The 7,238-nt window shown below is 28.4% G+C and overlaps 1 long non-coding RNA gene across 1 annotated transcript; it reads right to left on the bottom strand.

Moving 5' to 3' along the window:
• Positions 1 to 4,099: 4,099 nt before the first annotated feature.
• On the bottom strand, positions 4,100 to 6,702 carry LOC150033866 (uncharacterized). Its single transcript, XR_016532334.1, has 2 exons — positions 6,471 to 6,702; positions 4,100 to 4,659 (listed from the first exon to the last, which is right to left on the bottom strand). It is a non-coding gene; the product is annotated as an uncharacterized LOC150033866 (long non-coding RNA).
• Between the last annotated feature and the right edge of the window lie 536 nt (positions 6,703 to 7,238).

Consider the following 7,238-nt stretch of genomic DNA (forward strand, 5'->3'; position numbering starts at 1 on the left):
ATCAGTCAAACAAATGAGTCCACAAGACCTTTTTTTTTTAATTAATTTCTGAAAAATTAGTTTAAATGATAAAATTATTGAAAATATTTATAAATAATAGAAAAATATTACAATTTATCTGCAATAGACGGTAATAGACTGTTATTTGTGTCTATCATGACACAGATAGACACTACAGATAGTAGTCTATTGTCGTCTATTGCAGTTTATCGCAAATAGACAGTAAAATTTTGCTATATTTGTAAATATTTTGGTTCCTTTTTTATATTTGAAAACAACTCTTAATTTAAAGTTTGAAAATTTTAATTCACACATATATATAGACACACAGTATGTTAAAAATGATAGTTACAAGTTTGAATCTTTCACTCTCAATTATTGAATAGGAGAAGAAAAAAACAAGTAACATGTTTGGATGTCTATCACACGAGTTTCGAAGTTATAAATAATAGAGTTAGAGCATACCTCCTTTGATAATAATTTTATTTTTTATTTTTAGTTTTTTTTAGAGTGAAACTTATAAAACATTATGTATACTTACAATTTTCTTGCTTTATAACCTGCTTAAACACATTTTCAAAAACCAATCCAGAATTTAGATTATTTTTTTTTAAGAAGTTCTTAACAACTTGATTTTGTTTTTATGCTTAAAGTTCAAATATGTGTTTTAAAAAAAGATGAGAAGCTTATAAAAAAATTTCCAAAAGAAAATGTGTATAATTTTTTTAAAAAATTAATAGCAAAAACAAAATGGTTAACAAAACAACTAAACTTTTGGCTGAAAGTAGTATTTAAAAGTATGATTTTCAAAAACTATAAAAACAAATAGCTATAAAATGAAACCTATATAACTTCGTTCAAAATGAGCATAGCTCAACTGACATAGTGTTGGTACTATCAACCTTGAAGTTATAAGTTTGGTTCTCTTATCCCACGTATTGTCCCAAATAAAATAAAAATTAAAACATAATATTTCAAAAGGTAGAACCCAAAAAAAAGGTAAGAAATCTAACAAACAAAACCCCATTTGGTAACCATTTAGGCCCTGTTTTGTAACCATTCTATTTTTTGTTTTTGTTTTAAAAAACTAAGCCTATGAACACTACTTTCGCGTCTAAATTTCTTCATTTGTTATCTACTTTTCACCAATGTTTAAAAAACTAAGCTAAATTTTGCGAACTAAAAAAATAGCTTTCAAAGAGTTGTTTTTGTTTTTAGAATTTGACTAAGAATTCAACCATTGTACTTAAGAAAAATATAAATCATGGTAAAAAATGTGGATGATATAAGCTTAATTTTCAAAAACAAAAATTAAAAACTAAATGGTTACCAAATAGGGCCTTAGTTTTTTGTTTTAGATTTTTTTTTTTAAATTAAGCCTATTTCCTCCCCATTTCTTACCACATGACTTACATTAACAAATTTGGAAGTGGGAGTAATGTCTGTAGGCTTAATTTTCAAAAACAAAAACTCAAAAACCAAATCGTTTGAAACAAGACTAACTATTTTAGACTGTTTAAGTTTTTTTTTTTTAAGAAAGAAAATAAGATATATTATTCCATATGGAACCCTAATATTTATTAATTTAAAACTTTATCTCTATACATATTTAGACAATCATATCAATGCCACATGACCTTGAAGTCAAATTATGGTTTCAAATTTCTATGCTAAATTCTGTATAAATTCATTGTTCCTTGATCCAATTTTTATGTGTCTAATCCCAAACAATGGATGAAGACATATGGTCTATCCTTTTAAAAGTGGTTTAAATTTAATTTCATTCCACATTTTCAACATAAAAAAGAAAAGTCAATTTTCTTCACTTGTGAAGGCAAAGTAAACTTTGATGTGGATTTCTGTCAAACTTGAATGGCAGTTTGAACTTTCACCAACTTCAAGTTTAAGTCCTATTTTAATTTAGATATTTGAATTTGTATTCAATAATTAATAGAAAATTTTCACATATTGATTTTTTTTTTAATTATTTACAAAAATAACAAAAAAAAAATATGGATATATATTGATGGACTTCTATCAGTTTCTATAAAGAAAGATTAAAAACCCTTAAAAACTAATTGTATAAAAAAAATTGACCACAATATAACGTTTGAAAGGCAAAAAACTACCGTACATAACAAAATTTGAAAGTTTATGGAGTGAACAAAATAATTTTTTTTTTTTAAAAAAAAAACCCTTAGAAACCAACCGTGTAAAATGTTACTCTTGATTAATTTTAACTTTACGATGGCATGAAATATCTATTTAGAGACCATAATATAAAGCTTTAAAAATATAGAAATCAAATTGATAGAAAAGTATAGACTAAAAAGATAATATTCTTATATTCAATTATATTACACATAACATTGTAATTAAGAAATTCAAACTTACCACCTCTTACAAGAAGGTAGAGATATAGTTATCTTGATCATATAGATTATGTTGATACTTTATGAAATCTCTTAACAAGATAATTTAAGAGAAATTTGAATGTAGCATATGATATAATGAGAGAGATTAATGAGAATGAGATTAAATGGAGTGAGAGAAGATTTATATAAAATGGAGATGAGTGCCAATTAAAGTATGGAGAATGGATAAGGCATCAGTTAGCAATTCCAAAGATCTCGATTTTCACCACATAATTGTTGAACAGAAATTTTTTTTTTAAAAAAAAATTAATTAATTATACCTTTAAATCTTGCATCAATTTAAAACTCTGAACTTTTATTGTAGTAATTTTCACTGTAATTAGTTATTTTCATGTAAAAGTTGATGATTTCCTTCTTCTTTCTGAAATTTGGGAATGACCCTCTAACTTTATAGAGCTGGTTGATCTCTTTGCGCATGTGCAATTGATAGTGGCAGAAGTTGAATTAGAGGATCGTGTGACCTAACTCCCTTGTCGTACTTGTATGTTTTCAGTTGCTAGTGCTTGGGAGTCCTTGCATCCTATAGGCTTTATGTGGTGCCTTGGGCTAGCCTCTTTTAGTTAGGAGGGAATATTCTCAAGTATTCATTCATTACATGGCTTGTCGTTTGGAATCAATTATAGATGCATGATCATATTAGTAGGTGGTGTGTTGATATCCCTAGAATGTTATATGCACTTAGTTGAGAGATCATTTATTCTTTGAGTGATTTTTTAACAAGGTTGTTTGGGGAGACATGTTTTTGTGAGAAGGTGCTCCCATAAGACCTCACATGGGGATATGGAACTCCATTGGATTTGTTACTTTAGTGCAAATAATCCATTGAGGTGTAGGGTTTGGAAAGTCATTTTGGTGTGCTGTTATTTATATTATTTAGCGCTAGCATAACTTGCATGTCCACGAAGTTATCTTGCATCTTCCCTAGGTGGTTAATTGTTGTTATGCTTAATTGTACTTAATCAAAGATAAATCACAAGTTTTCTCTTAAAAGGTCCAAGTATAAAGCTAAAAAGAGGTAGTCTTGGTTAGGACCGAGGTTGAACACAGGGATTGACTAAATAAAATAGAATTTCATAAATGATTTTCAACTTGAACTCACTGATGGGTTATCAAACAATTAAAGTGGTTGTTGTGTTGTAAGGTAGAAACTAAAAAAAGAAAAATAATAGAAGTTAAAACTCGATAATGAAGGTATGATGAACGCAAGACATAGCAGTGATTGAGAAAGAAAATGAGTACCAAGATAGAGTTGAGAAAAGTAACCTTCAATCCTTTGAACTCAAGGATAAGCTTCTATTCATGTTCATAACCTTCAAGGACTCCACCTTTCGGTGAGTTAGCCACATAAATCATATTTTTATGATGCATGTTTAGGTTACTTGGAATGCAAGGTTATATTTATTTCTAAAAACGCCACTCACTTGGTTTAGTGAGATCCACAATTACTTGCTCTCTCGAGTAGTTAGTTGTTACTACTTGATTCGATTAACTAAATGGAATCAATAGTTAGATTTAAGTACACACTATACCAAACAAAAATTCACTTATCATTGAGCTCACCAGGATGAAGATTAACTCATCCCAACTCACTAATGATTTAGCCATTCTTGAAGAAATGAATAAAAATAGAAAGAAGAGAGAATGGAGTAATGGAAATCATGATATGTATTAAAGAAATAAGAGAAGTTTGTTATAATATAGAGAAGAGATGTACATAAACAAAATATAAAAAGAACAAAGTGAAGAGATGAATGGAGAAAGAAAATGATCACCTGCAGCAATTCTGCACTTCCTGTTGATGTGAGGTGATGGATCTGTGTGCTCTGTGGTGGTGGAATGGTGGAGAGGAGATTCTCTCGAGCTCTTCTTCTCCGGCGGCAGTGGTGGCAGTTCTTCATGAGGAAGATTGCCTAGGAAATGAGGTGGAATGTTCTCTGGTGCCTGAATTCTTCTATTCTCGTATATCTCTTCTTCTTTCAGAACTTGCATATATGTAGAGCTAGATGTAGGGACGACTCTGCCACTTAGAACTATAGCAGACACGTCAGATAACTTTTTCACGTTCGTTGTTGCAGTTGTTGGTGGTCTCCTCAGATGTGTTTGACTCATTTGTTCATCACATAGGTTGCCTTGTCGCATAACTTACTTTGAATTGTTTCTTTACTGCATGATGAGTCCAACACATAGCTCCTCCTTTTTTTTTTTTTTTTTTCGATCTATATTCCTGCATATTTAACTCGTTAGTATTATAATTTTACTCGAGCTATTCTTTTAAATTCACTAAACGCATGAAAAGGAATTTTGCCCTATTCTTTTATGATTTCAATACTTTTCTCATTAATTACTTCTAAATATTCCAACTTTAAGAAATAATAACTTGTGCAAATATAAGTTGTCATTAGTCTGGTTGTTTAGTATTAGATATTTCTTTGTTGTTCTAACTGACTTTGGGCTCTTGAATTGTGTGTGCTCTATTTTTGTGTTTGATAGGCTTTTTTACATCATGGTTCTTTTTCTTTTTTATTAGTATTTTGTTTCTGTCTTGACTTTAGGTTGTGAGGTCTTTATCTCTTTTTAGTAATTTAAATACCTTTTTAATAGAAAAAAAAAGTAAATCAAAGGATTAAACTTTTAAATGCAAGAATATCTTAAAGTCTAAAAAAATATTTCTTTCTAACAGTATAACAATGTGAGTTTGGAGATTTGATGCATGATCTCGAACGATAGAGTATATATCAACTACCCCTAAATTATACTCACTTAGACATCATTTTTTTCTTTATAATTTATCATTACAATGAATACATTTGAAAGATTATTAATGTATTCCAAAAGAAAAAAAAAATTAAGAATGCATCCAAAGATCATGTTTACACTAGATTTTTTTTTTGAAAGAAATAGAATAAATTCATAACAAAAGAGTTGATTTGTCACCAGACATAGAACCATACACTTAGAGATTGGTCCTTCAAGCATGAAAAATTAGTCCGTGAGCAACATAATTACCACTTATATCATTTAAGAGAGCAGTAGACTCAACAAGTTCCACACATTAAACCAATGAACCTCAAAACTTTTTGAATTGAAATCATAGTTTCTCCTCTAAAAATGCGAATTATGGCTCCAAAGTCCACCAATCTCATTTTAGAAGTGTCAGAGTTGAGTTTGTAGTTGCTTTCGAGGGGCTTCCAATGATCAAAGCTTCCATCATCAGTCAAAGGAGAGGGTCGTTCATTTTCATTTATCACTATTTGAATAATACTCCTCAAATACTCTACTCATCGTAGTAAGTATTTTCTCCCAAAAAAACTCAAATTTTACTATTTTATCTGTGAAATTTCTTTATATAGTAGATAGAATTTCTATTTTTTTATGAAATTAATTGGATTTATGTGTTTTTGTAATCTTCAAAACAAGAAGGGGTATTTGTTGTGTATATGGAGAAAGTAACAAAGATCCTCATAGGATAAAATAGATTTTGGATTAATGTTTGAAACAAGAAGGGGCATTTGTTCTATATATGGAGGGAATTGTAATAAATTAAAGTTCTATAGGAGAGAATAGATTATAAGCTAAGGGATACTAGATTTTGGATTAATGTTCATAACAAGGAAGGGGCATTTGTTGTATAAATTGGGTTTATATTTTTTTAGTAATGTTCAAAAACAAGAAGGGATATTTGTTCTATATATGAAAAGAATTATAATAAAGTTCCATAGGAGAGAATAGATTTTGGAGTTATGTTAGAAACAAGAAGGGGGTATTTGTTGTTTAAATTGGGTTTTGTTTCTTAGTAATATTCAAAGTAAGAGAGCCATTTGTTCTATACATGGAGAGAATAATAAAAATCCATAGAAAAGAATAGGTTCTTTTTATTAATGTTCAAAACAAGAAGGGGTATTTGTTGTATAAATTGAGTTTTTGTTTTCTTTAGTGATGTTCAAAACAAGAAAGAGCTACTTGTTCAATATATGGAGAGACTAATAAATATTTAAAGGAGAGAATAGTTCAACGGTAATTGACATGATCTTTTACCTTAGAAGTTGGAGACTCCATCCCTCATCTCTATTGTTGATGATTGAAAAATAATGTATATATAAAATAAAATGCAAAAATGGTGATCAATATAACCATTAACGATCGTGTACAATGATTTAATCAGAGATGAATGTTAAGAACATTCGCAGAAATTAAGAATTGAATAAAAAATATACATATGAAATAAAATGCAAAAATGGAGATCAATATACCCATTAAAGATTGTGTATAATGATTAATCAGAGATGAACGTTAAAAACATTTGCAGAAATTAAGAATTGAATCACCAAATGAAAGAAAAAGTAGAGAAAATGAAATTTGTATAAAATGAAATTAACGAAAAGAATGTGATGAAAGTGAAATATAAGGGAAATTATGCAAATACACCAAAGTTATGGTTTAGAAATTTATAATATATATAAATTTTATAATCTATACCATATTAAAAGCAATTGTCTTTGAAAAATATTTTTGGACTATATTATCTCTTTTGTTTTTTATGAATTACAAATATACTATTTTCTTGTATATCATGTAGTCAATAACTTATCAATATATTAGATGGAAAATTGAAAGTTTAATGTTGATTTAGAAATATAATTTAAACTTATATCTAACAAATCAATTACTTTTTTAAAATGTGAATATATAAATGACTTATTACACTCTACACTAAATTCTTAGAGATGGAATAGACACAAACTTAAAAATTTTAAGCTTATAATAATTCAACGTTGATTGTTTTTTTGTTAGTAAAATTTAACC

Source organism: Benincasa hispida, chromosome 9, assembly GCF_027475165.1.
Source record: "Benincasa hispida cultivar pf3 chromosome 9, pf3_genome.v1.1, whole genome shotgun sequence".
NCBI classification, from domain to species: domain Eukaryota; kingdom Viridiplantae; phylum Streptophyta; class Magnoliopsida; order Cucurbitales; family Cucurbitaceae; genus Benincasa; species Benincasa hispida.